Below are 26,716 nucleotides of genomic sequence, written 5' to 3' on the forward strand. Positions count from 1 at the left end.
GAGGGTCGGGGGGTCTCTTGAGGGGACGCGAGGGAGGGTTGGGCAGGGGTCTGCTAAGGGCAGTGAGGAATTCAGGGTGGGGGGGCCTTTTGGGGAGAGTGAAGGGAGGGTTGGGCAGGGGTCTCCTGAGGGCACTGAGCTGGGGACTGGCTGCAGGCTTGAGGGGGGAGCTCGCTGCCGGCACAGCAGGGGGCTGCACCGCCCGCCCACCCTGCACCTTCTCGGGGTGCACCCCAGGGGTTGAGGGTACCTCACCCAGCGCTCTGGTGGCTGCCAGTCCCTGTGTGCTCGGCTCCTCGATGTCCTCGCAGAGGTCGGGCAGCTCAGACAGGAAGCGGCTGAGCACAGGACTGCTGGGGACACCGGGGAAGGCGTCCTGGGGCTCCACGGCATCGAGCCAGCTGAGCAGCTCCTCCAAGCCGGAGATGTCCAGGTCGGCCGGGAGCTGGTCCTGCAGGTGCTGCAGCTGCTGGCTGTCCCCTGCCAGGTGGGGAAAGGCCTCGGCGAAGGCATCGGGGCCCAGCTCAAGCAGCTCCAGGGGCTCCTCAGGCACCTCTGCAACTGTCGCCGCTGAGGAAAAAGCAAGCAAATCCCCCAGGATGGGCGATGCCAGCTTTCCCATGGCTCCTGGGTGTGGGGCGCCCAGCGGCCGGCTGTGCCAGCCCCAAACTCACCGTTGGGCGTCACCGTCTGGGTGCTGGCGGTCGTTGGAGCCTGGGCAGGCTCGGGGGGAGTGGGGCCGGGCAGCGGGGGCCCCTGGTCCTCGCTGAGCCCCACGGCGTGGTCGCAGGGCTCCGGCAGCTGCCCCCGGCTGCTGGTCAGGGTGCGGGGCGCGGGGAGCGCCTGCCCCCGCAGCGGAGGCCCCGGGACGAGGAGTGGTGGGGGGCCGGGGTGGGCAGGGGCCTGCAGCAGGCAGGTGCCTGCGGGGTGCAGGAGCTCCCCATGGAGCACGGCCCCGGGCCCCAGCCAGAGGGGATCCTGGGGCAGCACCGTCCCCGTCCCCACGGGCTGTCCCCACTGGTAGACGGGGGCCCAGGGAGGAGCGGTGTGGGGGAGCTGCCCCACAGCAGGGAGCTGCCCCACGGCGGGGAGCTGCCCAAGCTGCAGGTGGTGCCCCTCGGGTGGGAGGTGCCCCCCAGGTGCCAGCTGCACCCCGGCGGGGAGCTGCAGCACCTGCCCCTGGACCCCTGGCACCACGTGCCAGACGGTGGCCTGGGGCAGCGCGTAGGGGAGGGTGGGTACCTGGGGGGGCTGCAAGGGCAGCGCCATCGCTCCGGGGAGGGAGGGCAGCAGCCAGGCAGCCACCGTTGGCGGCACGGCTGGGACGACGAAGGGGGAGTTTTGCGTCTGCGGAAGCCGCGGAAGCCGTCTGGGGAAACCCTCTGTGGGAAAAAGGGCGCTGGGGTGAGATCTGGGGCGCTGGGCTCGCCAGCAGGGCCGCAGCCCCGGGAGGAGCGGGAGCCGGCTGCTGTACCTGCCATGGTGGCTGGAGAGTGGGGCGGTCGGTTGGGGAACGCGGGCAACGGCCGTTCTGTCCCAACGGCTGACCAGCCCCTCGCCGCCATCTTGGTGAGGACTGCAGCTTTTGGACCCAAGCAGGCTTCCCATCGCAAGACTTTTCCATCCCCATCGGGCTTTCCCTCCCACGCATCATTTGCCATGCCCAGGACGGTTTCACACCAACACTTCCCCGTCCCAAGCATTTCCCGTCCCAGTACCAGCTTTGCATCCTAACGGTCATTTCCCATCCTTACAATTTCACATGATAACAGATTCCCATACGAGATATTTCCCATCGACACGAAGCCTTTCTTAATCCAAAGAGATCTCATCCCAAAGAATTCCCATTCCTCTGATTACTTTTCCAAGTACTTCCTTCCCCAGTGAATGTTACCCACCCCATTAAAGACTTCCCATCCCAATACTTCCCCATCCCCGGAGTGATTTCCCATCCCAACGCTTTTGCTTCCCAATGATTTCAAACCCAGGGAAGATTTCCCATCTCTTTGAGTTCCTAGCCCAATGGCTTTCCACCCCAAGGAAGTCTTCCCATCCCAGCAATGATTTCTCGGCCCACTCATCATTTCCCATCCCAATCATTTCCCATTTTCACCATCCAACAGACAGCTTAGCCAGCCCACAGCTAGAGAGAGATCACAACAGGGATTTGGACGATTCTGTTAGATGCAAGGTCACGGAGACTTGGTGTGCTACCGATTGCTCTTTATTACAGATCAACACAGATCGCCAGTACCAAGGGCGCTGGGATGAATCTGGTGAATATGCAGATACAAGGCTCTTACATTTCTTACCAGGAAATAAACAGATATGGGCATTTCTCTCTACCCACCTTAGTAAAAAGATAGGAAGGGTAGAGCACTAATTAAGAGTAGCATGCTCAGCCACCGGCACGGAGGCTGCCCGCTCCTCAGCACCTCTAAGCAGCAGCACCTTCACGTCTCCTCCTGCACCAGCAGCACATCAGCGCCTCTTGTTCCAGCAGCAGGACATCGGCGTCTCCCATTGCACCATGCAGACCTCCACGCCTCGAGTGCCACCAGCAGTACTCAATGCGAGCTGGACGCTCAGGGCACTTATGGCCACCCACCTTTGTGAGGTCAAAGGCTGACAGTGACTCTCTGCTGACCTCACACGGCTCTCGGGCGCCCCGATGGCAGAGGTTACGGCGCTAAGCTGACTGCCAGGAGAAAAGGCTGACATGAAATGGCTGCTCCACAATGCCAGGAGCAAGGTCTGCTGGAATGGGGGTTCGGAGGGGAGCTCGGCCTTGGGCCTGGGAACTGTGCCTGGGAGCCAGGGACGTCCTTGGTGTGCAGCTGGACACCTGGGCCTGAGAAAGCAAGGTTTCTTTAGAGAGAATTGGAAGCATCGTCACCTAGTGGCTGTGTCAGGGGGACGAGAGAAATGCACAGCATCTCTTGGTTCCCTGAAGTGCACGTGTCCTACGCCCTTGGATGTCTCCATGATAGAAAAAGGGACTGATTTTTACCCAAAACAGAGCTCCTTTCTCTCGGGAGCTTCTCATGCTGCGTGTCCTCCTCTCTTTCTTGTATTTGGCTATGACTTTAGGCTTGTTCTTGCTACTCCTTAAGCAGACTGAAGCTTCCCCGGAACATCACATTAACTGCTTTTCACTACCTCTAAGTGCCTTTCCTCCGCTTCTCATCTAATTAATTAGTGCTATCCTCTTCACGCCTGCTACAGAGGTATCTTTCCTACCTGGTACAAGCTAGAAGAGCTTAGCAGCATCCATACGTCTCTTTCCTTTAGTCCTCACAGTAGACTTGCTCGAGGTAATTTGTGTTGAGCAGTAATCAAGAGAAAGTGTCACCAAGCCAAGGCTGCATTTGCTTGTGTCTTATGGAATCCCTGCAGCTGTGTCCCCTCCCAGCTTCCTGTGTGCCCCAAGCATCCTCGCTTGCAGGGCAGTAGAAGATGCAGAAAAGTCCTGGCCTTAGTGGAAGCACTGCCCTGCAAGAGCTAAGACATCCCTCTTAGCAGCTCACTGTAGCCCCGAAATCCCAAAAAACGGCATGTGCCAGCTACTGGGAAGGAAATGAACTCTGCCATTGTGATATACCCGCTCAAGGCCCTGCACTTTGGCCCAGGTGTCTATGAGACGGTTTTGGAAATGAATCCTGTTGTGTGACTCCGTTCTTTCTGGGTGCTACATCCCCATAAAGCTTGCTTTTCAAGGCCCAGGAGGGTCTGCCGGGCACTGGCCTGGGTTCCCAGCCTGACCCACCTGCTGGGAATCAGGGAGGCTCGGTCGGTGTCTTGTGTTGGGTTTACGAGGACAGGTTCTGGTAGCGGGGGGCTGCAGGGGTGTCCTCTGTGAGGAGAATGCAGCAGCTGCCCCATGTTAGATAAGGGCCGGTTCCAGGAGGCTCCAGAGGGACCCGCTGCTGCCCAGAAGTGAGACAAAACGGATGATGTTTGCGCCTGTGTGAGAGCCCATCTAAGAAAGGGAAAGAAACCTGCTGCACAGCAGCGTCTGGGTCAGGGAGGAGTGAGAAACCTCTCTGCAGCCCCCAAGGTGAGTGCAGCAGGAGGCAGGAGGTGCTCCAGGCTCACAGCAGCAGTTCCCCTGCGGCCTGGGGAGAGGCCCCTGGTGGAGCAGGCTGTCCCCCTGCAGCCCACGGGTCCCACACGGAGCAGATCTCCACGCTGCAGCCCGTGGAGGAGCCCCCGGTGGAGCAGGTGGATGTGGCCTGGAGGAGGCCGCGGCCTGTGGAGAGCCCCCGCAGGAGCAGGCCCGGGCTGGACTGGAACAGGCTCTGCTGAGCCTCTTTTGCCCGTGACGATCATTGTGGAGTGATCTCCCTGTCCTTCTCTCAGCCCTTGAGCCCTTTCCATCCTATTTTCTCCCCTTTCCCTTTGAGGAGGGGCAGGGAGAGAGCGGTTGAGGTGGAGCTCAGCTGCCCAGCTGAGGAAAACCACCACGTCTCTCCCTTGCCGCTGCTGCAGCACGGTGGGTGCAGGCAACACCTGCTGTTCTTCGACCCTCAGCAACCCCACAGCATCTTCCTGGAAGGGATCCCTTTCCTTCACGCCTGACAGGCGCCGCCTCCAGAGGCTTGTGCCCCGTTTCCGATCGCTTTCTCAGTGCCCCCTTCCCCAGAGAAGGATCCCAGCTGCTTGGCTTCCCTGCCCTCCGATTCCAGGCTCCCGGAGCTGTTATCCCAGCATCGCAGCAGCCAGGTGACAATGTGCTCGCCTGCATGACAGCTGAAATCTTGTCCCATGACTCGCAGCTCGCCCAGGGATGGGGATCACCTGCTTACTGCTGCTTTTCTCTCTTTTCTATTTTATAACAGCCTCCTCTTCCCTGGGATGGCCCTACATTGGGGTCGCCTGCCTCGCCTTCCTCTTGCTCCTTCCCCTTCTTCGGAGGACTTTCTTCCCTGCCTAAACGAGATGACTTCTGCATCCATTCCTTCATCTTGTGTGTGTATTGGCGACTGATACGGCAACGGGGTAGTCCCCGGAGCCAGCTGTAGGGCCTGTCACAGGGTTGGAGTGGCTGCTGGTAAAATCACAGGGCTTGGAGGGGCTGCAGGTAAAATCACAGGGGTTGCAGGGGCTGCAGGTAAAATCACAGGGGTTGGAGGGGCTGCAGGGTGCGTCGCAGGTTTGCATCAGATCAAGATGCATTTCCCTAGAACCACACATTTCCTCCTGAAGGTGCTGAATAGTATTGAATGGTCTTCAAAATGCATAGAGCAGACCCAGCAAACGTACAGCTGGTGCTCGGAAGTAGTTAACTTTTATTTTGTTGCTGTTAATTTTGTATCATGACAACAGATGCAAATATGTATCTTGAGTTGAGGGCAAAGGTGAGCTTGGATCTGAAGCACACAGGCGTTCACTAATGTCCCCCCCATCCTGAGTGAATCCAGAACGACTCGGAAGGAAAAATGAAGTACAAAGCAGTGCGTTGTGATAAAGAGAGTTTAATAGGGTAGAAAAGGAAGAGAACCTAAAAAAATGCCATCCTGTACAACACAGTCAATAAAGTAAATTTAATAAATAAAATTAATAAATATAATAAATAAAATAAATATTAAAATTAATAAAATAATAAATAAAAATGAAACCAATTTGTCCTATTCTAATGAATTCCTATCCCCATCGTGACTTCCCATCCCACTGGTCATTTCCTATCCCAACAACCTCCCGTGTCTGATCCCAAGGCTGAATTCCCAACTCCCATCACCCTCCCATCCACCCAGCCGTCCACCCATTTTCTCCCGTCCGTGCTGGCCATGCCCACATCCATGCACGGACTGAGCATGGGCAGCGGGAGCGGGCTGCATGAAATCCCCTCGGCATCCCAGTGCCAGAACAGCTGCAGGCAGAGGCCTTGCTGAGTGAACACCTACACTAGAGGAATTTAATAAGGAAGGCACTAAAGAAGAGAAATGACCCGAAAGAAGAAAGAAGTTTGGGATCTCAGCCATTTGGTGTCCCAACAAGCAGTTCCCACGCCCAACCTTTCCCACCCCAGCTATTGCCAACATCCCAACAGCTTCCCATTGCAACGTTCATTCGTGACGCGCGCATTTCCCATTGACCCAGTTGCCCATCCCTGACAGTGGCAAACACTGCCTAGCTGCAGCACTGGAGAAGGGAGAGGGCAAGCGAGAGGGGCAAGGGCTGAGGAGCGTGGCTGAAGCTGGAGCAGGCGCCTGCAGAGGTCTCTGTGCCTGCATGCTGAGCGGGCCCGGGTGCTGCGGGGGCCGTCGAGGAGCGCAGGGTCACGGGTAGCCGTAATACTTGGCTATGGCGTGGTCCTTCTGCCGCTGCACGAAGAATTGCACGGGGCCGATCTTCATCTGGTGGGCCGCCCGCTGCCGCTCCTCCTGGGCCAGCTTCTTCAGGCGCTCCCGCTCGGGACGCTGCTGCGGCGTGATGGGCACCGACGCCTCCTGCTCCTCCAGCGGCGTGGGCGCCGCGTCGCCGCCCGCCCAGGGCCCCACGCAGGGCACGTAGTCCACGCGGGGCTGCGCCGGACGCTGCAGCGTGCGCGGCTGCGTGGGCAGAGGCTCCCGCTGCGCTTGGCCCCCCGCGGCTGGCAGGCACGGCGCTCTGGGCGCCTGCTGCAGGGGAGCTCTCCACGCTCGCGCCGTGCTGCCTGGTGGTGCCGGCACCGCCTGGGCCTTGTCTCCAGCTGGGGGCCGGGGGGCAGCGGGCACAGCGCTGGAGCCTGGCACCGTCGGCGGGGCCCTGGGCATGCTGCTGGGGCCGCTGGAGGTGGGCTGCGGCTGCACACAGGGCGGCTGGCGCACTGGCCCCAGCGCCTTCGCCCTGGCCCCCAGCGGCTGCAAAGTCTCGCTGGGGGTCTTTGTCCCCGGGTGCTGGCGCTGCAGCGTCTTGTCCCCGATGGCTTGGGGACGGAGCCTGTCCTGGGCCCGCACGGCACGGGCGCGGGCACGGGGCTTAATGGGGGGGGGCTCCAGCAGCAGCAGCGCTCTCCGGGGAGGCGGTGCCGCTGCTCCTTGCCCCCCAGCAGCCCCCGGGCTTCGGGCCCTCTTGCTGGGCGCCCTGGTGCTGTCGCTCGCCGGCTGCTGCCTGCCGCCGCCCACTTGGCCGCTGCTGCCAGCCACCGCGCTGTGGCCACCCGTCTTCCCCTGGCACAGCGTCTTGGGGCCTTGGCCACCCTGGCCCAGCAGCGTCGTCTTCTCCTTGCCGGGGGTTTTCTCCGTCGCCGGCCTCCTGTGCTGGGAGCTCTGCGCTGTGCTGGGGGTGCTGGTGGGCGCGGGGCGCTTGGCCCCCCACTTGGTGCCGGTGGGCGCAGGGGCAGGCGGGGGGCTCTTGAGGGGACTCAGAGGGGGATTGGGCAGGGGCCTCCTAAGGGCACTAATAAATTCAGGGCCGGGGGGGCTCTTGAGGGGACCCAGAGGGGGATTGGGCAGGGGTCTCCTAAGGGCACTAATAAATTCAGGGTCGGGGGGGCTCTTGAGGGGACTCAGGCGAGGCTTGGGCAGGGGTCTCCTAAGGGAATTAAGGAATTGAGGGTCGGGGGGTCTCTTGAGGGGACGCGAGGGAGGGTTGGGCAGGGGTCTGCTAAGGGCAGTGAGGAATTCAGGGTGGGGGGGCCTTTTGGGGAGAGTGAAGGGAGGGTTGGGCAGGGGTCTCCTGAGGGCACTGAGCTGGGGACTGGCTGCAGGCTTGAGGGGGGAGCTCGCTGCCGGCACAGCAGGGGGCTGCACCGCCCGCCCACCCTGCACCTTCTCGGGGTGCACCCCAGGGGTTGAGGGTACCTCACCCAGCGCTCTGGTGGCTGCCAGTCCCTGTGTGCTCGGCTCCTCGATGTCCTCGCAGAGGTCGGGCAGCTCAGACAGGAAGCGGCTGAGCACAGGACTGCTGGGGACACCGGGGAAGGCGTCCTGGGGCTCCACAGCATCGAGCCAGCTGAGCAGCTCCTCCAAGCCGGAGATGTCCAGGTCGGCCGGGAGCTGGTCCTGCAGGTGCTGCAGCTGCTGGCTGTCCCCTGCCAGGTGGGGAAAGGCCTCGGCGAAGGCATCGGGGCCCAGCTCAAGCAGCTCCAGGGGCTCCTCAGGCACCTCTGCAACTGTCGCCGCTGAGGAAAAAGCAAGCAAATCCCCCAGGATGGGCGATGCCAGCTTTCCCATGGCTCCTGGGTGTGGGGCGCCCAGCGGCCGGCTGTGCCAGCCCCAAACTCACCGTTGGGCGTCACCGTCTGGGTGCTGGCGGTCGTTGGAGCCTGGGCAGGCTCGGGGGGAGTGGGGCCGGGCAGCGGGGGCCCCTGGTCCACGCTGAGCCCCACGGCGTGGTCGCAGGGCTCCGGCAGCTGCCCCCGGCTGCTGGTCAGGGTGCGGGGCGCGGGGAGCGCCTGCCCCCGCAGCGGAGGCCCCGGGACGAGGAGTGGTGGGGGGCCGGGGTGGGCAGGGGCCTGCAGCAGGCAGGTGCCTGCGGGGTGCAGGAGCTCCCCATGGAGCACGGCCCCGGGCCCCAGCCAGAGGGGATCCTGGGGCAGCACCGTCCCCGTCCCCACGGGCTGTCCCCACTGGTAGACGGGGGCCCAGGGAGGAGCGGTGTGGGGGAGCTGCCCCACAGCAGGGAGCTGCCCCACGGCGGGGAGCTGCCCAAGCTGCAGGTGGTGCCCCTCGGGTGGGAGGTGCCCCCCAGGTGCCAGCTGCACCCCGGCGGGGAGCTGCAGCACCTGCCCCTGGACCCCCGGCACCACGTGCCAGACGGTGGCCTGGGGCAGCGCGTAGGGGAGGGTGGGTACCTGGGGGGGCTGCAAGGGCAGCGCCATCGCTCCGGGGAGGGAGGGCAGCAGCCAGGCAGCCACCGTTGGCGGCACGGCTGGGACGACGAAGGGGGAGTTTTGCGTCTGCGGAAGCCGCGGAAGCCGTCTGGGGAAACCCTCTGTGCGAAAAAGGGCGCTGGGGTGAGATCCGGGGCGCTGGGCTCGCCAGCAGGGCCGCAGCCCCGGGAGGAGCGGGAGCCGGCTGCTGTACCTGCCATGGTGGCTGGAGAGTGGGGCGGTCGGTTGGGGAACGCGGGCAACGGCCGTTCCGTCCCAACGGCTGACCAGCCCCTCGCCGCCATCTTGGTGAGGACTGCAGCTTTTGGACCCAAGCAGGCTTCCCATCGCAAGACTTTTCCATCCCCATCGGGCTTTCCCTCCCACGCATCATTTGCCATGCCCAGGACGGTTTCACACCAACACTTCCCCGTCCCAAGCATTTCCCGTCCCAGTACCAGCTTTGCATCCTAACGATCATTTCCCATCCTTACAATTTCACATGATAACAGATTCCCATACGAGATATTTCCCATCGACACGAAGCCTTTCTTAATCCAAAGAGATCTCATCCCAAAGAATTCCCATTCCTCTGATTACTTTTCCAAGTACTTCCTTCCCCAGTGAATGTTACCCACCCCATTAAAGACTTCCCATCCCAATACTTCCCCATCCCCGGAGTGATTTCCCATCCCAACGCTTTTGCTTCCCAATGATTTCAAACCCAGGGAAGATTTCCCATCTCTTTGAGTTCCTAGCCCAATGGCTTTCCACCCCAAGGAAGTCTTCCCATCCCAGCAATGATTTCTCGGCCCACTCATCATTTCCCATCCCAATCATTTCCCATTTTCACCATCCAACAGACAGCTTAGCCAGCCCACAGCTAGAGAGAGATCACAACAGGGATTTGGACGATTCTGTTAGATGCAAGGTCACGGAGACTTGGTGTGCTACCGATTGCTCTTTATTACAGATCAACACAGATCGCCAGTACCAAGGGCGCTGGGATGAATCTGGTGAATATGCAGATACAAGGCTCTTACATTTCTTACCAGGAAATAAACAGATATGGGCATTTCTCTCTACCCACCTTAGTAAAAAGATAGGAAGGGTAGAGCACTAATTAAGAGTAGCATGCTCAGCCACCGGCACGGAGGCTGCCCGCTCCTCAGCACCTCTAAGCAGCAGCACCTTCACGTCTCCTCCTGCACCAGCAGCACATCAGCGCCTCTTGTTCCAGCAGCAGGACATCGGCGTCTCCCATTGCACCATGCAGACCTCCACGCCTCGAGTGCCACCAGCAGTACTCAATGCGAGCTGGACGCTCAGGGCACTTATGGCCACCCACCTTTGTGAGGTCAAAGGCTGACAGTGACTCTCTGCTGACCTCACACGGCTCTCGGGCGCCCCGATGGCAGAGGTTACGGCGCTAAGCTGACTGCCAGGAGAAAAGGCTGACATGAAATGGCTGCTCCACAATGCCAGGAGCAAGGTCTGCTGGAATGGGGGTTCGGAGGGGAGCTCGGCCTTGGGCCTGGGAACTGTGCCTGGGAGCCAGGGACGTCCTTGGTGTGCAGCTGGACACCTGGGCCTGAGAAAGCAAGGTTTCTTTAGAGAGAATTGGAAGCATCGTCACCTAGTGGCTGTGTCAGGGGGACGAGAGAAATGCACAGCATCTCTTGGTTCCCTGAAGTGCACGTGTCCTACGCCCTTGGATGTCTCCATGATAGAAAAAGGGACTGATTTTTACCCAAAACAGAGCTCCTTTCTCTCGGGAGCTTCTCATGCTGCGTGTCCTCCTCTCTTTCTTGTATTTGGCTATGACTTTAGGCTTGTTCTTGCTACTCCTTAAGCAGACTGAAGCTTCCCCGGAACATCACATTAACTGCTTTTCACTACCTCTAAGTGCCTTTCCTCCGCTTCTCATCTAATTAATTAGTGCTATCCTCTTCACGCCTGCTACAGAGGTATCTTTCCTACCTGGTACAAGCTAGAAGAGCTTAGCAGCATCCATACGTCTCTTTCCTTTAGTCCTCACAGTAGACTTGCTCGAGGTAATTTGTGTTGAGCAGTAATCAAGAGAAAGTGTCACCAAGCCAAGGCTGCATTTGCTTGTGTCTTATGGAATCCCTGCAGCTGTGTCCCCTCCCAGCTTCCTGTGTGCCCCAAGCATCCTCGCTTGCAGGGCAGTAGAAGATGCAGAAAAGTCCTGGCCTTAGTGGAAGCACTGCCCTGCAAGAGCTAAGACATCCCTCTTAGCAGCTCACTGTAGCCCCGAAATCCCAAAAAACGGCATGTGCCAGCTACTGGGAAGGAAATGAACTCTGTCATTGTGATATACCCGCTCAAGGCCCTGCACTTTGGCCCAGGTGTCTATGAGACGGTTTTGGAAATGAATCCTGTTGTGTGACTCCGTTCTTTCTGGGTGCTACATCCCCATAAAGCTTGCTTTTCAAGGCCCAGGAGGGTCTGCCGGGCACTGGCCTGGGTTCCCAGCCTGACCCACCTGCTGGGAATCAGGGAGGCTCGGTCGGTGTCTTGTGTTGGGTTTACGAGGACAGGTTCTGGTAGCGGGGGGCTGCAGGGGTGTCCTCTGTGAGGAGAATGCAGCAGCTGCCCCATGTTAGATAAGGGCCGGTTCCAGGAGGCTCCAGAGGGACCCGCTGCTGCCCAGAAGTGAGACAAAACGGATGATGTTTGCGCCTGTGTGAGAGCCCATCTAAGAAAGGGAAAGAAACCTGCTGCACAGCAGCGTCTGGGTCAGGGAGGAGTGAGAAACCTCTCTGCAGCCCCCAAGGTGAGTGCAGCAGGAGGCAGGAGGTGCTCCAGGCTCACAGCAGCAGTTCCCCTGCGGCCTGGGGAGAGGCCCCTGGTGGAGCAGGCTGTCCCCCTGCAGCCCACGGGTCCCACACGGAGCAGATCTCCACGCTGCAGCCCGTGGAGGAGCCCCCGGTGGAGCAGGTGGATGTGGCCTGGAGGAGGCCGCGGCCTGTGGAGAGCCCCCGCAGGAGCAGGCCCGGGCTGGACTGGAACAGGCTCTGCTGAGCCTCTTTTGCCCGTGACGATCATTGTGGAGTGATCTCCCTGTCCTTCTCTCAGCCCTTGAGCCCTTTCCATCCTATTTTCTCCCCTTTCCCTTTGAGGAGGGGCAGGGAGAGAGCGGTTGAGGTGGAGCTCAGCTGCCCAGCTGAGGAAAACCACCACGTCTCTCCCTTGCCGCTGCTGCAGCACGGTGGGTGCAGGCAACACCTGCTGTTCTTCGACCCTCAGCAACCCCACAGCATCTTCCTGGAAGGGATCCCTTTCCTTCACGCCTGACAGGCGCCGCCTCCAGAGGCTTGTGCCCCGTTTCCGATCGCTTTCTCAGTGCCCCCTTCCCCAGAGAAGGATCCCAGCTGCTTGGCTTCCCTGCCCTCCGATTCCAGGCTCCCGGAGCTGTTATCCCAGCATCGCAGCAGCCAGGTGACAATGTGCTCGCCTGCATGACAGCTGAAATCTTGTCCCATGACTCGCAGCTCGCCCAGGGATGGGGATCACCTGCTTACTGCTGCTTTTCTCTCTTTTCTATTTTATAACAGCCTCCTCTTCCCTGGGATGGCCCTACATTGGGGTCGCCTGCCTCGCCTTCCTCTTGCTCCTTCCCCTTCTTCGGAGGACTTTCTTCCCTGCCTAAACGAGATGACTTCTGCATCCATTCCTTCATCTTGTGTGTGTATTGGCGACTGATACGGCAACGGGGTAGTCCCCGGAGCCAGCTGTAGGGCCTGTCACAGGGTTGGAGTGGCTGCTGGTAAAATCACAGGGCTTGGAGGGGCTGCAGGTAAAATCACAGGGGTTGCAGGGGCTGCAGGTAAAATCACAGGGGTTGGAGGGGCTGCAGGGTGCGTCGCAGGTTTGCATCAGATCAAGATGCATTTCCCTAGAACCACACATTTCCTCCTGAAGGTGCTGAATAGTATTGAATGGTCTTCAAAATGCATAGAGCAGACCCAGCAAACGTACAGCTGGTGCTCGGAAGTAGTTAACTTTTATTTTGTTGCTGTTAATTTTGTATCATGACAACAGATGCAAATATGTATCTTGAGTTGAGGGCAAAGGTGAGCTTGGATCTGAAGCACACAGGCGTTCACTAATGTCCCCCCCATCCTGAGTGAATCCAGAACGACTCGGAAGGAAAAATGAAGTACAAAGCAGTGCGTTGTGATAAAGAGAGTTTAATAGGGTAGAAAAGGAAGAGAACCTAAAAAAATGCCATCCTGTACAACACAGTCAATAAAGTAAATTTAATAAATAAAATTAATAAATATAATAAATAAAATAAATATTAAAATTAATAAAATAATAAATAAAAATGAAACCAATTTGTCCTATTCTAATGAATTCCTATCCCCATCGTGACTTCCCATCCCACTGGTCATTTCCTATCCCAACAACCTCCCGTGTCTGATCCCAAGGCTGAATTCCCAACTCCCATCACCCTCCCATCCACCCAGCCGTCCACCCATTTTCTCCCGTCCGTGCTGGCCATGCCCACATCCATGCACGGACTGAGCATGGGCAGCGGGAGCGGGCTGCATGAAATCCCCTCGGCATCCCAGTGCCAGAACAGCTGCAGGCAGAGGCCTTGCTGAGTGAACACCTACACTAGAGGAATTTAATAAGGAAGGCACTAAAGAAGAGAAATGACCCGAAAGAAGAAAGAAGTTTGGGATCTCAGCCATTTGGTGTCCCAACAAGCAGTTCCCACGCCCAACCTTTCCCACCCCAGCTATTGCCAACATCCCAACAGCTTCCCATTGCAACGTTCATTCGTGACGCGCGCATTTCCCATTGACCCAGTTGCCCATCCCTGACAGTGGCAAACACTGCCTAGCTGCAGCACTGGAGAAGGGAGAGGGCAAGCGAGAGGGGCAAGGGCTGAGGAGCGTGGCTGAAGCTGGAGCAGGCGCCTGCAGAGGTCTCTGTGCCTGCATGCTGAGCGGGCCCGGGTGCTGCGGGGGCCGTCGAGGAGCGCAGGGTCACGGGTAGCCGTAATACTTGGCTATGGCGTGGTCCTTCTGCCGCTGCACGAAGAATTGCACGGGGCCGATCTTCATCTGGTGGGCCGCCCGCTGCCGCTCCTCCTGGGCCAGCTTCTTCAGGCGCTCCCGCTCGGGACGCTGCTGCGGCGTGATGGGCACCGACGCCTCCTGCTCCTCCAGCGGCGTGGGCGCCGCGTCGCCGCCCGCCCAGGGCCCCACGCAGGGCACGTAGTCCACGCGGGGCTGCGCCGGACGCTGCAGCGTGCGCGGCTGCGTGGGCAGAGGCTCCCGCTGCGCTTGGCCCCCCGCGGCTGGCAGGCACGGCGCTCTGGGCGCCTGCTGCAGGGGAGCTCTCCACGCTCGCGCCGTGCTGCCTGGTGGTGCCGGCACCGCCTGGGCCTTGTCTCCAGCTGGGGGCCGGGGGGCAGCGGGCACAGCGCTGGAGCCTGGCACCGTCGGCGGGGCCCTGGGCATGCTGCTGGGGCCGCTGGAGGTGGGCTGCGGCTGCACACAGGGCGGCTGGCGCACTGGCCCCAGCGCCTTCGCCCTGGCCCCCAGCGGCTGCAAAGTCTCGCTGGGGGTCTTTGTCCCCGGGTGCTGGCGCTGCAGCGTCTTGTCCCCGATGGCTTGGGGACGGAGCCTGTCCTGGGCCCGCACGGCACGGGCGCGGGCACGGGGCTTAATGGGGGGGGGCTCCAGCAGCAGCAGCGCTCTCCGGGGAGGCGGTGCCGCTGCTCCTTGCCCCCCAGCAGCCCCCGGGCTTCGGGCCCTCTTGCTGGGCGCCCTGGTGCTGTCGCTCGCCGGCTGCTGCCTGCCGCCGCCCACTTGGCCGCTGCTGCCAGCCACCGCGCTGTGGCCACCCGTCTTCCCCTGGCACAGCGTCTTGGGGCCTTGGCCACCCTGGCCCAGCAGCGTCGTCTTCTCCTTGCCGGGGGTTTTCTCCGTCGCCGGCCTCCTGTGCTGGGAGCTCTGCGCTGTGCTGGGGGTGCTGGTGGGCGCGGGGCGCTTGGCCCCCCACTTGGTGCCGGTGGGCGCAGGGGCAGGCGGGGGGCTCTTGAGGGGACTCAGAGGGGGATTGGGCAGGGGCCTCCTAAGGGCACTAATAAATTCAGGGCCGGGGGGGCTCTTGAGGGGACCCAGAGGGGGATTGGGCAGGGGTCTCCTAAGGGCACTAATAAATTCAGGGTCGGGGGGGCTCTTGAGGGGACTCAGGCGAGGCTTGGGCAGGGGTCTCCTAAGGGAATTAAGGAATTGAGGGTCGGGGGGTCTCTTGAGGGGACGCGAGGGAGGGTTGGGCAGGGGTCTGCTAAGGGCAGTGAGGAATTCAGGGTGGGGGGGCCTTTTGGGGAGAGTGAAGGGAGGGTTGGGCAGGGGTCTCCTGAGGGCACTGAGCTGGGGACTGGCTGCAGGCTTGAGGGGGGAGCTCGCTGCCGGCACAGCAGGGGGCTGCACCGCCCGCCCACCCTGCACCTTCTCGGGGTGCACCCCAGGGGTTGAGGGTACCTCACCCAGCGCTCTGGTGGCTGCCAGTCCCTGTGTGCTCGGCTCCTCGATGTCCTCGCAGAGGTCGGGCAGCTCAGACAGGAAGCGGCTGAGCACAGGACTGCTGGGGACACCGGGGAAGGCGTCCTGGGGCTCCACAGCATCGAGCCAGCTGAGCAGCTCCTCCAAGCCGGAGATGTCCAGGTCGGCCGGGAGCTGGTCCTGCAGGTGCTGCAGCTGCTGGCTGTCCCCTGCCAGGTGGGGAAAGGCCTCGGCGAAGGCATCGGGGCCCAGCTCAAGCAGCTCCAGGGGCTCCTCAGGCACCTCTGCAACTGTCGCCGCTGAGGAAAAAGCAAGCAAATCCCCCAGGATGGGCGATGCCAGCTTTCCCATGGCTCCTGGGTGTGGGGCGCCCAGCGGCCGGCTGTGCCAGCCCCAAACTCACCGTTGGGCGTCACCGTCTGGGTGCTGGCGGTCGTTGGAGCCTGGGCAGGCTCGGGGGGAGTGGGGCCGGGCAGCGGGGGCCCCTGGTCCACGCTGAGCCCCACGGCGTGGTCGCAGGGCTCCGGCAGCTGCCCCCGGCTGCTGGTCAGGGTGCGGGGCGCGGGGAGCGCCTGCCCCCGCAGCGGAGGCCCCGGGACGAGGAGTGGTGGGGGGCCGGGGTGGGCAGGGGCCTGCAGCAGGCAGGTGCCTGCGGGGTGCAGGAGCTCCCCATGGAGCACGGCCCCGGGCCCCAGCCAGAGGGGATCCTGGGGCAGCACCGTCCCCGTCCCCACGGGCTGTCCCCACTGGTAGACGGGGGCCCAGGGAGGAGCGGTGTGGGGGAGCTGCCCCACAGCAGGGAGCTGCCCCACGGCGGGGAGCTGCCCAAGCTGCAGGTGGTGCCCCTCGGGTGGGAGGTGCCCCCCAGGTGCCAGCTGCACCCCGGCGGGGAGCTGCAGCACCTGCCCCTGGACCCCCGGCACCACGTGCCAGACGGTGGCCTGGGGCAGCGCGTAGGGGAGGGTGGGTACCTGGGGGGGCTGCAAGGGCAGCGCCATCGCTCCGGGGAGGGAGGGCAGCAGCCAGGCAGCCACCGTTGGCGGCACGGCTGGGACGACGAAGGGGGAGTTTTGCGTCTGCGGAAGCCGCGGAAGCCGTCTGGGGAAACCCTCTGTGCGAAAAAGGGCGCTGGGGTGAGATCCGGGGCGCTGGGCTCGCCAGCAGGGCCGCAGCCCCGGGAGGAGCGGGAGCCGGCTGCTGTACCTGCCATGGTGGCTGGAGAGTGGGGCGGTCGGTTGGGGAACGCGGGCAACGGCCGTTCCGTCCCAACGGCTGACCAGCCCCTCGCCGCCATCTTGGTGAGGACTGCAGCTTTTGGACCCAAGCAGGCTTCCCATCGCAAGACTTTTCCATCCCCATCGGGCTTTCCCTCCCACGCATCATTTGCCATGCCCAGGACGGTTTCACACCAACACTTCCCCGTCCCAAGCATTTCCCGTCCCAGTACCAGCTTTGCATCCTAACGATCATTTCCCATCCTTACAATTTCACATGATAACAGATTCCCATACGAGATATTTCCCATCGACACGAAGCCTTTCTTAATCCAAAGAGATCTCATCCCAAAGAATTCCCATTCCTCTGATTACTTTTCCAAGTACTTCCTTCCCCAGTGAATGTTACCCACCCCATTAAAGACTTCCCATCCCAATACTTCCCCATCCCCGGAGTGATTTCCCATCCCAACGCTTTTGCTTCCCAATGATTTCAAACCCAGGGAAGATTTCCCATCTCTTTGAGTTCCTAGCCCAATGGCTTTCCACCCCAAGGAAGTCTTCCCATCCCAGCAATGATTTCTCGGCCCACTCATCATTTCCCATCCCAATCATTTCCCATTTTCACCATCCAACAGACAGCTTAGCCAGCCCACAGCTAGAGAGAGATCACAACAGGGATTTGGACGATTCTGTTAGATGCAAGGTCACGGAGACTTGGTGTGCTACCGATTGCTCTTTATTACAGATCAACACAGATCGCCAGTACCAAGGGCGCTGGGATGAATCTGGTGAATATGCAGATACAAGGCTCTTACATTTCTTACCAGGAAATAAACAGATATGGGCATTTCTCTCTACCCACCTTAGTAAAAAGATAGGAAGGGTAGAGCACTAATTAAGAGTAGCATGCTCAGCCACCGGCACGGAGGCTGCCCGCTCCTCAGCACCTCTAAGCAGCAGCACCTTCACGTCTCCTCCTGCACCAGCAGCACATCAGCGCCTCTTGTTCCAGCAGCAGGACATCGGCGTCTCCCATTGCACCATGCAGACCTCCACGCCTCGAGTGCCACCAGCAGTACTCAATGCGAGCTGGACGCTCAGGGCACTTATGGCCACCCACCTTTGTGAGGTCAAAGGCTGACAGTGACTCTCTGCTGACCTCACACGGCTCTCGGGCGCCCCGATGGCAGAGGTTACGGCGCTAAGCTGACTGCCAGGAGAAAAGGCTGACATGAAATGGCTGCTCCACAATGCCAGGAGCAAGGTCTGCTGGAATGGGGGTTCGGAGGGGAGCTCGGCCTTGGGCCTGGGAACTGTGCCTGGGAGCCAGGGACGTCCTTGGTGTGCAGCTGGACACCTGGGCCTGAGAAAGCAAGGTTTCTTTAGAGAGAATTGGAAGCATCGTCACCTAGTGGCTGTGTCAGGGGGACGAGAGAAATGCACAGCATCTCTTGGTTCCCTGAAGTGCACGTGTCCTACGCCCTTGGATGTCTCCATGATAGAAAAAGGGACTGATTTTTACCCAAAACAGAGCTCCTTTCTCTCGGGAGCTTCTCATGCTGCGTGTCCTCCTCTCTTTCTTGTATTTGGCTATGACTTTAGGCTTGTTCTTGCTACTCCTTAAGCAGACTGAAGCTTCCCCGGAACATCACATTAACTGCTTTTCACTACCTCTAAGTGCCTTTCCTCCGCTTCTCATCTAATTAATTAGTGCTATCCTCTTCACGCCTGCTACAGAGGTATCTTTCCTACCTGGTACAAGCTAGAAGAGCTTAGCAGCATCCATACGTCTCTTTCCTTTAGTCCTCACAGTAGACTTGCTCGAGGTAATTTGTGTTGAGCAGTAATCAAGAGAAAGTGTCACCAAGCCAAGGCTGCATTTGCTTGTGTCTTATGGAATCCCTGCAGCTGTGTCCCCTCCCAGCTTCCTGTGTGCCCCAAGCATCCTCGCTTGCAGGGCAGTAGAAGATGCAGAAAAGTCCTGGCCTTAGTGGAAGCACTGCCCTGCAAGAGCTAAGACATCCCTCTTAGCAGCTCACTGTAGCCCCGAAATCCCAAAAAACGGCATGTGCCAGCTACTGGGAAGGAAATGAACTCTGTCATTGTGATATACCCGCTCAAGGCCCTGCACTTTGGCCCAGGTGTCTATGAGACGGTTTTGGAAATGAATCCTGTTGTGTGACTCCGTTCTTTCTGGGTGCTACGTCCCCATAAAGCTTGCTTTTCAAGGCCCAGGAGGGTCTGCCGGGCACTGGCCTGGGTTCCCAGCCTGACCCACCTGCTGGGAATCAGGGAGGCTCGGTCGGTGTCTTGTGTTGGGTTTACGAGGACAGGTTCTGGTAGCGGGGGGCTGCAGGGGTGTCCTCTGTGAGGAGAATGCAGCAGCTGCCCCATGTTAGATAAGGGCCGGTTCCAGGAGGCTCCAGAGGGACCCGCTGCTGCCCAGAAGTGAGACAAAACGGATGATGTTTGCGCCTGTGTGAGAGCCCATCTAAGAAAGGGAAAGAAACCTGCTGCACAGCAGCGTCTGGGTCAGGGAGGAGTGAGAAACCTCTCTGCAGCCCCCAAGGTGAGTGCAGCAGGAGGCAGGAGGTGCTCCAGGCTCACAGCAGCAGTTCCCCTGCGGCCTGGGGAGAGGCCCCTGGTGGAGCAGGCTGTCCCCCTGCAGCCCACGGGTCCCACACGGAGCAGATCTCCACGCTGCAGCCCGTGGAGGAGCCCCCGGTGGAGCAGGTGGATGTGGCCTGGAGGAGGCCGCGGCCTGTGGAGAGCCCCCGCAGGAGCAGGCCCGGGCTGGACTGGAACAGGCTCTGCTGAGCCTCTTTTGCCCGTGACGATCATTGTGGAGTGATCTCCCTGTCCTTCTCTCAGCCCTTGAGCCCTTTCCATCCTATTTTCTCCCCTTTCCCTTTGAGGAGGGGCAGGGAGAGAGCGGTTGAGGTGGAGCTCAGCTGCCCAGCTGAGGAAAACCACCACGTCTCTCCCTTGCCGCTGCTGCAGCACGGTGGGTGCAGGCAACACCTGCTGTTCTTCGACCCTCAGCAACCCCACAGCATCTTCCTGGAAGGGATCCCTTTCCTTCACGCCTGACAGGCGCCGCCTCCAGAGGCTTGTGCCCCGTTTCCGATCGCTTTCTCAGTGCCCCCTTCCCCAGAGAAGGATCCCAGCTGCTTGGCTTCCCTGCCCTCCGATTCCAGGCTCCCGGAGCTGTTATCCCAGCATCGCAGCAGCCAGGTGACAATGTGCTCGCCTGCATGACAGCTGAAATCTTGTCCCATGTCTCGCAGCTCGCCCAGGGATGGGGATCACCTGCTTACTGCTGCTTTTTCTCTCTTTTCTATTTTATAACAGCCTCCTCTTCCCTGGGATGGCCCTACATTGGGGTCGCCTGCCTCGCCTTCCTCTTGCTCCTTCCCCTTCTTCGGAGGACTTTCTTCCCTGCCTAAACGAGATGACTTCTGCATCCATTCCTTCATCTTGTGTGTGTATTGGCGACTGATACGGCAACGAGGTAGTCCCCGGAGCCAGCTGTAGGGCCTGTCACAGGCTTGGAGTGGCTGCTGGTAAAATCACAGGGCTTGGAGGGGCTGCAGGTAAAATCACAGGGGTTGCAGGGGCTGCAGGTAAAATCACAGGGGTTGGAGGGGCTGCAGGGTGCGTCGCAGGTTTGCATCAGATCAAGATGCATTTCCCTAGAACCACACATTTCCTCCTGAAGGTGCTGAATAGTATTGAATGGTCTTCAAAATGCATAGAGCAGACCCAGCAAACGTACAGCTGGTGCTCGGAAGTAGTTAACTTTTATTTTGTTGCTGTTAATTTTGTATCATGACAACAGATGCAAATATGTATCTTGAGTTGAGGGCAAAGGTGAGCTTGGATCTGAAGCACACAGGCGTTCACTAATGTCCCCCCCATCCTGAGTGAATCCAGAACGACTCGGAAGGAAAAATGAAGTACAAAGCAGTGCGTTGTGATAAAGAGAGTTTAATAGGGTAGAAAAGGAAGAGAACCTAAAAAAATGCCATCCTGTACAACACAGTCAATAAAGTAAATTTAATAAATAAAATTAATAAATATAATAAATAAAATAAATATTAAAATTAATAAAATAATAAATAAAAATGAAACCAATTTGTCCTATTCTAATGAATTCCTATCCCCATCGTGACTTCCCATCCCACTGGTCATTTCCTATCCCAACAACCTCCCGTGTCTGATCCCAAGGCTGAATTCCCAACTCCCATCACCCTCCCATCCACCCAGCCGTCCACCCATTTTCTCCCGTCCGTGCTGGCCATGCCCACATCCATGCACGGACTGAGCATGGGCAGCGGGAGCGGGCTGCATGAAAGCCCCTCGGCATCCCAGTGCCAGAACAGCTGCAGGCAGAGGCCTTGCTGAGTGAACACCTACACTAGAGGAATTTAATAAGGAAGGCACTAAAGAAGAGAAATGACCCGAAAGAAGAAAGAAGTTTGGGATCTCAGCCATTTGGTGTCCCAACAAGCAGTTCCCACGCCCAACCTTTCCCACCCCAGCTATTGCCAACATCCCAACAGCTTCCCATTGCAACGTTCATTCGTGACGCGCGCATTTCCCATTGCCCCAGTTGCCCATCCCTGACAGTGGCAAACACTGCCTAGCTCCAGCACTGGAGAAGGGAGAGGGCAAGCGAGAGGGGCAAGGGCTGAGGAGCGTGGCTGAAGCTGGAGCAGGCGCCTGCAGAGGTCTCTGTGCCTGCATGCTGAGCGGGCCCGGGTGCTGCGGGGGCCGTCGAGGAGCGCAGGGTCACGGGTAGCCGTAATACTTGGCTATGGCGTGGTCCTTCTGCCGCTGCACGAAGAATTGCACGGGGCCGATCTTCATCTGGTGGGCCGCCCGCTGCCGCTCCTCCTGGGCCAGCTTCTTCAGGCGCTCCCGCTCGGGACGCTGCTGCGGCGTGATGGGCACCGACGCCTCCTGCTCCTCCAGCGGCGTGGGCGCCGCGTCGCCGCCCGCCCAGGGCCCCACGCAGGGCACGTAGTCCACGCGGGGCTGCGCCGGACGCTGCAGCGTGCGCGGCTGCGTGGGCAGAGGCTCCCGCTGCGCTTGGCCCCCCGCGGCTGGCAGGCACGGCGCTCTGGGCGCCTGCTGCAGGGGAGCTCTCCACGCTCGCGCCGTGCTGCCTGGTGGTGCCGGCACCGCCTGGGCCTTGTCTCCAGCTGGGGGCCGGGGGGCAGCGGGCACAGCGCTGGAGCCTGGCACCGTCGGCGGGGCCCTGGGCATGCTGCTGGGGCCGCTGGAGGTGGGCTGCGGCTGCACACAGGGCGGCTGGCGCACTGGCCCCAGCGCCTTCGCCCTGGCCCCCAGCGGCTGCAAAGTCTCGCTGGGGGTCTTTGTCCCCGGGTGCTGGCGCTGCAGCGTCTTGTCCCCGATGGCTTGGGGACGGAGCCTGTCCTGGGCCCGCACGGCACGGGCACGGGCACGGGGCTTAATGGGGGGGGGCTCCAGCAGCAGCAGCGCTCTCCGGGGAGGCGGTGCCGCTGCTCCTTGCCCCCCAGCAGCCCCCGGGCTTCGGGCCCTCTTGCTGGGCGCCCTGGTGCTGTCGCTCGCCGGCTGCTGCCTGCCGCCGCCCGCTTGGCCGCTGCTGCCAGCCACCGCGCTGTGGCCACCCGTCTTCCCCTGGCACAGCGTCTTGGGGCCTTGGCCACCCTGGCCCAGCAGCGTCGTCTTCTCCTTGCCGGGGGTTTTCTCCGTCGCCGGCCTCCTGTGCTGGGAGCTCTGCGCTGTGCTGGGGGTGCTGGTGGGCGCGGGGCGCTTGGCCCCCCACTTGGTGCCGGTGGGCGCAGGGGCAGGCGGGGGGCTCTTGAGGGGACTCAGAGGGGGATTGGGCAGGGGCCTCCTAAGGGCACTAATAAATTCAGGGCCGGGGGGGCTCTTGAGGGGACCCAGAGGGGGATTGGGCAGGGGTCTCCTAAGGGCACTAATAAATTCAGGGTCGGGGGGGCTCTTGAGGGGACTCAGGAGAGGCTTGGGCAGGGGTCTCCTAAGGGAATTAAGGAATTCAGGGTCGGGGGGTCTCTTGAGGGGACGCGAGGGAGGGTTGGGCAGGGGTCTGCTAAGGGCAGTGAGGAATTCAGGGTGGGGGGGCCTTTTGGGGAGAGTGAAGGGAGGGTTGGGCAGGGGTCTCCTGAGGGCACTGAGCTGGGGACTGGCTGCAGGCTTGAGGGGGGAGCTCGCTGCCGGCACAGCAGGGGGCTGCACCGCCCGCCCACCCTGCACCTTCTCGGGGTGCACCCCAGGGGTTGAGGGTACCTCACCCAGCGCTCTGGTGGCTGCCAGTCCCTGTGTGCTCGGCTCCTCGATGTCCTCGCAGAGGTCGGGCAGCTCAGAAAGGAAGCGGCTGAGCACAGGACTGCTGGGGACACCGGGGAAGGCGTCCTGGGGCTCCACGGCATCGAGCCAGCTGAGCAGCTCCTCCAAGCCGGAGATGTCCAGGTCAGCCGGGAGCTGGTCCTGCAGGTGCTGCAGCTGCTGGCTGTCCCCTGCCAGGTGGGGAAAGGCCTCGGCGAAGGCATCGGGGCCCAGCTCAAGCAGCTCCAGGGGCTCCTCAGGCACCTCTGCAACTGTCGCCGCTGAGGAAAAAGCAAGCAAATCCCCCAGGATGGGCGATGCCAGCTTTCCCATGGCTCCTGGGTGTGGGGCGCCCAGCAGCCGGCTGTGCCAGCCCCAAACTCACCGTTGGGCGTCACCGTCTGGGTGCTGGCGGTCGTTGGAGCCTGGGCAGGCTCGGGGGGAGTGGGGCCGGGCAGCGGGGGCCCCTGGTCCTCGCTGAGCCCCACGGCGTGGTCGCAGGGCTTCGGCAGCTGCCCCCGGCTGCTGGTCAGGGTGCGGGGCGCGGGGAGCGCCTGCCCCCGCAGCGGAGGCCCCGGGACGAGGAGTGGTGGGGGGCCGGGGTGGGCAGGGGCCTGCAGCAGGCAGGTGCCTGCGGGGTGCAGGAGCTCCCCATGGAGCACGGCCCCGGGCCCCAGCCAGAGGGGATCCTGGGGCAGCACCGTCCCCGTCCCCACGGGCTGTCCCCACTGGTAGATGGGGGCCCAGGGAGGAGCGGTGTGGGGGAGCTGCCCCACAGCAGGGAGCTGCCCCACGGCGGGGAGCTGCCCAAGCTGCAGGTGGTGCCCCTCGGGTGGGAGGTGCCCCCCAGGTGCCAGCTGCACCCCGGCGGGGAGCTGCAGCACCTGCCCCTGGACCCCCGGCACCACGTGCCAGACGGTGGCCTGGGGCAGCGCGTAGGGGAGGGTGGGTACCTGGGGGGGCTGCAAGGGCAGCGCCATCGCTCCGGGGAGGGAGGGCAGCAGCCAGGCAGCCACCGTTGGCGGCACGGCTGGGACGACGAAGGGGGAGTTTTGCGTCTGCGGAAGCCGCGGAAGCCGTCTGGGGAAACCCTCTTTGGGAAAAAGGGCGCTGGGGTGAGATCTGGGGCGCTGGGCTCGCCAGCAGGGCCGCAGCCCCGGGAGGAGCGGGAGCCGGCTGCTGTACCTGCCATGGTGGCTGGAGAGTGGGGCGGTCGGTTGGGGAACGCGGGCAACGGCCGTTCCGTCCCAACGGCTGACCAGCCCCTCGCCGCCATCTTGGTGAGGACTGCAGCTTTTGGACCCAAGCAGGCTTCCCATCGCAAGACTTTTCCATCCCCATCGGGCTTTCCCTCCCACGCATCATTTGCCATGCCCAGGACGGTTTCACACCAACACTTCCCCGTCCCAAGCATTTCCCGTCCCAGTACCAGCTTTGCATCCTAACGGTCATTTCCCATCCTTACAATTTCACATGATAACAGATTCCCATACGAGATATTTCCCATCGACACGAAGCCTTTCTTAATCCAAAGAGATCTCATCCCAAAGAATTCCCATTCCTCTGATTACTTTTCCAAGTACTTCCTTCCCCAGTGAATGTTACCCACCCCATTAAAGACTTCCCATCCCAATACTTCCCCATCCCCGGAGTGATTTCCCATCCCAACGCTTTTGCTTCCCAATGATTTCAAACCCAGGGAAGATTTCCCATCTCTTTGAGTTCCTAGCCCAATGGCTTTCCACCCCAAGGAAGTCTTCCCATCCCAGCAATGATTTCTCGGCCCACTCATCATTTCCCATCCCAATCATTTCCCATTTTCACCATCCAACAGACAGCTTAGCCAGCCCACAGCTAGAGAGAGATCACAACAGGGATTTGGACGATTCTGTTAGATGCAAGGTCACGGAGACTTGGTGTGCTACCAATTGCTCTTTATTACAGATCAACACAGATCGCCAGTACCAAGGGCGCTGGGATGAATCTGGTGAATATGCAGATACAAGGCTCTTACATTTCTTACCAGGAAATAAACAGATATGGGCATTTCTCTCTACCCACCTTAGTAAAAAGATAGGAAGGGTAGAGCACTAATTAAGAGTAGCATGCTCAGCCACCGGCACGGAGGCTGCCCGCTCCTCAGCACCTCTAAGCAGCAGCACCTTCACGTCTCCTCCTGCACCAGCAGCACATCAGCGCCTCTTGTTCCAGCAGCAGGACATCGGCGTCTCCCATTGCACCATGCAGACCTCCACGCCTCGAGTGCCACCAGCAGTACTCAATGCGAGCTGGACGCTCAGGGCACTTATGGCCACCCACCTTTGTGAGGTCAAAGGCTGACAGTGACTCTCTGCTGACCTCACACGGCTCTCGGGCGCCCCGATGGCAGAGGTTACGGCGCTAAGCTGACTGCCAGGAGAAAAGGCTGACATGAAATGGCTGCTCCACAATGCCAGGAGCAAGGTCTGCTGGAATGGGGGTTCGGAGCGGAGCTCGGCCTTGGGCCTGGGAACTGTGCCTGGGAGCCAGGGACGTCCTTGGTGTGCAGCTGGACACCTGGGCCTGAGAAAGCAAGGTTTCTTTAGAGAGAATTGGAAGCATCGTCACCTAGTGGCTGTGTCAGGGGGACGAGAGAAATGCACAGCATCTCTTGGTTCCCTGAAGTGCACGTGTCCTACGCCCTTGGATGTCTCCATGATAGAAAAAGGGACTGATTTTTACCCAAAACAGAGCTCCTTTCTCTCGGGAGCTTCTCATGCTGCGTGTCCTCCTCTCTTTCTTGTATTTGGCTATGACTTTAGGCTTGTTCTTGCTACTCCTTAAGCAGACTGAAGCTTCCCCGGAACATCACATTAACTGCTTTTCACTACCTCTAAGTGCCTTTCCTCCGCTTCTCATCTAATTAATTAGTGCTATCCTCTTCACGCCTGCTACAGAGGTATCTTTCCTACCTGGTACAAGCTAGAAGAGCTTAGCAGCATCCATACGTCTCTTTCCTTTAGTCCTCACAGTAGACTTGCTCGAGGTAATTTGTGTTGAGCAGTAATCAAGAGAAAGTGTCACCAAGCCAAGGCTGCATTTGCTTGTGTCTTATGGAATCCCTGCAGCTGTGTCCCCTCCCAGCTTCCTGTGTGCCCCAAGCATCCTCGCTTGCAGGGCAGTAGAAGATGCAGAAAAGTCCTGGCCTTAGTGGAAGCACTGCCCTGCAAGAGCTAAGACATCCCTCTTAGCAGCTCACTGTAGCCCCGAAATCCCAAAAAACGGCATGTGCCAGCTACTGGGAAGGAAATGAACTCTGTCATTGTGATATACCCGCTCAAGGCCCTGCACTTTGGCCCAGGTGTCTATGAGACGGTTTTGGAAATGAATCCTGTTGTGTGACTCCGTTCTTTCTGGGTGCTACATCCCCATAAAGCTTGCTTTTCAAGGCCCAGGAGGGTCTGCCGGGCACTGGCCTGGGTTCCCAGCCTGACCCACCTGCTGGGAATCAGGGAGGCTCGGTCGGTGTCTTGTGTTGGGTTTACGAGGACAGGTTCTGGTAGCGGGGGGCTGCAGGGGTGTCCTCTGTGAGGAGAATGCAGCAGCTGCCCCATGTTAGATAAGGGCCGGTTCCAGGAGGCTCCAGAGGGACCCGCTGCTGCCCAGAAGTGAGACAAAACGGATGATGTTTGCGCCTGTGTGAGAGCCCATCTAAGAAAGGGAAAGAAACCTGCTGCACAGCAGCGTCTGGGTCAGGGAGGAGTGAGAAACCTCTCTGCAGCCCCCAAGGTGAGTGCAGCAGGAGGCAGGAGGTGCTCCAGGCTCACAGCAGCAGTTCCCCTGCG

Source organism: Anser anser, assembly GCF_964211835.1.
Source record: "Anser anser genome assembly, chromosome: 17".
NCBI classification, from domain to species: Eukaryota; Metazoa; Chordata; class Aves; order Anseriformes; family Anatidae; genus Anser; species Anser anser.